The sequence below is a fragment of the Tupaia chinensis genome, unplaced genomic scaffold, assembly GCF_000334495.1.
Source record: "Tupaia chinensis unplaced genomic scaffold, TupChi_1.0 Scaffold143943_1, whole genome shotgun sequence".
Classification (NCBI taxonomy): domain Eukaryota; kingdom Metazoa; phylum Chordata; class Mammalia; order Scandentia; family Tupaiidae; genus Tupaia; species Tupaia belangeri.
This window is the reverse complement of record NW_006203794.1, coordinates 38,154-41,715: the sequence shown is the minus strand read 5'-3', so window position 1 is coordinate 41,715 and position 3,562 is coordinate 38,154. Positions and strand designations below refer to the sequence as shown.

Here is a 3,562-nt window from a genome sequence, read left to right as displayed (position 1 = left end):
GGGTGCATGTGCTCGCCAGAAAGACAGAGAGAGACAGAAAGCGAGAAATCACCCCCCAGGGGTGATGGCCATACCTCAATCCCTTCTCCTCCATTTTCCTCTTGGGATCTTGGGCACACACGCACACACACCAGGAATGAGTTTAAGCCACCAGATCTGGACTCGAACCATGGTTGACAACATGGGAGTCCAGCGACATAGCCCTTACACCAACTGCTGATCCCTCATCTTTCATTTCTTGCCTTTGAAATACTCTTCGATGACATTCTTGACCTGAGGTTCCTTACCATAGTCCTTAACTACTACAGAGTGAGGTTTTCCGACTCTGTCAATTTTAGCGACTTACCCATTCTCCTAATTTCTTATTGTTATCAGCCTTAATCAGACTGATTTGGTGTTGGGCATAAAGGACCTCCCCCAACTTGACTGACATAGATTCATCACAGTTGGATACAAGTACACACAGGTGAGCTTGGTTCTTGTCTAAGACTTTGGCACTGTCACAATTTCTACGTGCTAGACCATCGTGGGTGAGTGTGGTCTTCAGAACCTCTTCTAAAGCAGCATTAATGTCAATCACAACTCCAACAGCAATGCCTTCCTCAGCGGTGGCGGTGGGGTGGAGCTGAATCTTGAACGTACCCGAGCCTCCACCTCCGCAAGACTTGGCGGCAGCAGGGAAAGGGCAGATATTAAGTATTCTTAACATACAGTAAAAAAGAAAAACGTATGAGTTGATGGATATGTTAATTTGCTTGACTATGGTAATCACTTCACCATGTATATATTGTCAAAACATATTGTACAACTTAAATATATATACTATTACTGCATGCCTAAATAAAAAATCTTCAGTTTATTTTACTATAAACACTAAAATAAGAAAAAATTAAAATACTCAAGAAATATTTTAGCTTTATATATTTGTAAGTAGACCTGAAGCTACTGAAAACTGGGCATATATTATAGGTCTTCCCAGAACCTGTTTTGTCTAGCTACATATTGATTTATTAAGAAAAATAGATTCAAAAAGCAATCTAACCAAAAATGTGTTGAGCATATGCTATGCTTGGAGCTGTGCTAAGGGTTCAGCATACACAGATGAATACATAAGACATAGGATCTGGTTTATAAAAACTCACAAATTGGAAGTGGAATTGGTACATATCTCCCCATGTTTCAATATGACAAAATAATATACCAACTGGTTGTAAAAAAGGTGGTGTTTAACTTCAGCTGTAGTTTTATACAATTTGCCTTGGGGAGAGACAGAGTTAGTGAGAACTAAGAAGAGAATGTTACAGTGAAGTGGGCCTTGAATGAGTTAGATTTTATTTGGCAAAAAAAAAAAATGGAAAAGATCATTTCTGTCAAGAACAAGAATGTAGTTAAGCATGTATGTTTAACAATTCACACAACTAGTACACAGTATACAATTTAACGATATTACACCTAAGGCTAACAAGTTTTGCATTTTAAGGACACCCAATCAGGACTGTTACACATTTTCCTTAATGCCCTTAGTAAAAATTTTTGTTAAACAGACATTTTTCAGGAGCCAGCAGGCAGTGTTGAATTTAAGGTTCTGGTCTCCCACCTGACTGACAACGATTCAAGTTCTGTACCTAGGTGCTTGCTTTCTCACTTTTTCTTTCTCTCTTGAGTGCACATGCCCTATAGAAAATTCAAATTGACAAGAATAATAAATTATTAAATAAATAATTCTTTAAAAAATTAAATGGGCATTTTTTAAGATTTACATTTCATGTATGTACATATGTACACATTTTTTTCTTTTTCTTACATTTTTTATTTCATTTTCTTCCATACATTCAATCACATTATTATTTGTCTTACAAAATGGATATTTCAACAGGTGAACATTTCTCCCTAGTACTGTTGATAAAACTATGAAATATCTTCAACAGATAATACCACATTTCTTTGTCCCATTAATACTTTGCCTCCCTATTTTTTTTCTAAATGTCCTTCCTCAGACCCTACTCTTTCACACATAATAAATCGGGTATTTACATCTATATACTGTGTTTCTATATCCTTTAGTCAATCAGTTTCAGTCATAATGTGTGGACACTCGGTATATATTAAGTGGAGACATTCAGTGCCTCTCCTTCATAGCCTGGCTTGCTTCACTCAGCACTAAATCTTCCATATTCATCTACTTCTTGTCAAAAGCCAGTTTTTTTTTTTGTTTGTTTTTTTTTTTTTTGGCTGAATAGTATCCCGTTGAGTATATGTGCCACAGTTTTTCTATCCATTCATCTGTTCGTGAGTATTTGGGTTGGTTCCATGACTTAACAATTGTGAATAGTGCCTCAATAAACATTGATGTGCAAGCACTTTTCTGATTAAGTATTCTTTGAGTAGATACCAAGGAGTGGGATTGGGGGATCACATGGTAGTTCTCTTTGTAGATTTTTGAGGAATTTCCAAATTGTTCTCCACAGTGGCTGGACCAATTTATATTCCCACCAGCAGTGTAAGAGCGTTCCCCTTTCACCACATCCCCCACCAGCACTTACCATTTTTTGGTTATTTTTTAGTCTTAGTCATTCTGACTGGGGTTAGGTGGTATCTCATTGTTGTTTTGATCTGCATTTCCCTTACAATGAGGGACGTTGAGCATTTTTTCTTATACCTTTTAGCTATTTGTATATCATCTTTAGAGAGTGGTTTTTATATGTACATATTTTTAAAATAACATTCTTTTACCTGTAGTTATCAGGTCATTATAGTTAAACTATACAAAAACACCATTTCACATTCATCAAATTGTTACTTATAAAGTCTGCAATGCCTAACTAATATTGATGAATATGTGGAACACAAAATTATTTAAATACTGCTATTGATTAAGTAAAAATATGCTTTGGAAATTTATTTGAAAATATCTAGTGAATTGAAAGTACATATACACTTTTCATTTATTGTGGTAAAAGCAAGTTTTAAGTGGTGACACTTAACACAAATTCTGGAGATGAATAAGAAGAGAGCTAGGCTTGAATATAGATGTCAAGAAGAGAATGCACAGCAATAGTTCACTTAAGAGATATCCCAGGCCAGGTACCAGAGAATGGGAATGGATTTAGTGAAGGTGCATATTAAAGATCAAAATTAAGAGAAGTTTAAACATTTTAAAACAAGTAACTGCATATGTGGGATAAAGACAAATGGTCTGACATAATTTTGAAAGCCATCTTTCTATGTCTATATTATTTTTCCATCTCTATCAATACATAAAACCCAATATGAGCTGAAGGAGTTGATGAATAGGAAATTTTCAGTAAATACTTGTATTTCATAGTTATTTAAGTAATTTATTTCAAGAATTGGTTTTCTGAGACTTTGTTTGTGAAATTTTTACTATACAGTATGTGTACTCAGCAGAGAGACAAAAAGAGACAGAGACAGAAAGTGAGAAATCACCTCCTGGGGGGATGGCCATTCTGCAATCCCTTCTCCTCCAGTCCCATCATGATTTTGGGCATGCAAGTACATGTGCCTGGTGTGAGTTTTAAGTCACTGGGTCTGGGACTCAAAC

At 35.7% G+C, this 3,562-nt stretch overlaps 1 pseudogene; it reads right to left on the bottom strand.

Annotated features, from left to right (window-relative positions):
• Positions 1–231: 231 nt before the first annotated feature.
• Positions 232–709, bottom strand: LOC102470139 (40S ribosomal protein S12 pseudogene; annotated as a pseudogene).
• Positions 710–3,562: the final 2,853 nt, after the last annotated feature.